This window comes from Coenobita brevimanus, chromosome 67 (assembly GCF_032717465.1).
Source record: "Coenobita brevimanus isolate Jiangsu-jjx chromosome 67, ASM3271746v2, whole genome shotgun sequence".
NCBI classification, from domain to species: Eukaryota; Metazoa; Arthropoda; class Malacostraca; order Decapoda; family Coenobitidae; genus Coenobita; species Coenobita brevimanus.
The window spans coordinates 30,633,963-30,635,228 of record NC_137020.1 but is presented as its reverse complement, the minus strand read 5'-3'; positions in this window follow the sequence as shown (position 1 = coordinate 30,635,228).

Sequence of the window (1,266 nt, the reverse complement as noted above, 5' to 3'; positions counted from 1 at the left end):
TACCTCAATCTAAACCCAATAAAAACAAGCCAAGTAAATAATTCTGGCCTCATTACTATAAAGCCACAAATTTAATAATGTTCGTATCACCAATACTGGTTCATCGTGTATGTAACTGCAGTCACTAACTTCTTACACTATAATTACTACATCACTAAAAGTGCTTCATCATTATCGCTGCAGTTACTATTTCTTACAATAAATATGAATAACATCCAACTGCTTTTATCTGTACTGAAAGTGTGACAGCCGTTCTTTTGGGTGGTGGAGGTGTGGATGGTGTTGGGGATGGAGGGGGGCAGGTTGTGGAGTACTGGAGTGAGAACCGCAGCCGCCGGGTTGACCATTCCCTCGTCCACACCAATACTCGCTCTATGTCCTCAAACCGATCTGAAGGAAGAAGAGGGAATTGGAAGTAACATAATAAAGCTGAGCAAAATGGGTGCAAGAATTACTGTGGCATAAGTCTACTGAGTGATGTAAAGAAGGTATACCGAAGAATTATTACAAAGAAAATAAGATAGATGTCAGAAGTCATAGTGAGTGACAAAGAGGGTGGATTTAGGAATGGCAGACGATGTGTGGATCAAATATTTGCAGTAAGACAGATAATGGTGAAGGCGTGTGAGAAGGACTCAGGCGTTTAAGGCATTTATGGATCCGGAAAAAGCATATGACAAAGTAGACAGAGAAGGACTGTGGAAGGTTTTGCGCATGTACAGTGTAGATGGTAAGTTCGTAAGTGCCATCAAGAGTTTTTATGATGATAGTGAGGTACGAGTAAGGGTAAATGGGCTTCTAAGTGAATGGGCGTGCTACAAGGTTGTGTGATGTCCCCAAGTTGTTCAATATATATATATATATATATATATATATATATATAATGTGTGTGTGTGTGTGTGTGTGTGTGTGTGTGTGTGTGTGTGTGTGTGTGTGTCCATCCATCATCCAATCCTACATTGCCCCATGAGGAGCGTAGAAGCCCGGGGCTAGGCAACTGGTCCCGACATTTAAGATGAGAGTGACCTGCCTCACTCATCCCTGAGTGGAATTACACGAGCAATCAACCCCAACCACCCCCTGGATATAAACCTTCACTGGCTCAATCTGATTGGAGTGCAATAATTACCCACTAAACCACCAGGCACCCAAATTTGGTTATATGGTTACCACCCAGCAAAGTAAATGGTTTCCTGGTGTACAGCAAACCACTTGGCATGTCACTCAGTGTAGTCACCCACAGGCAGAAGGACAAGGAAAGAATGA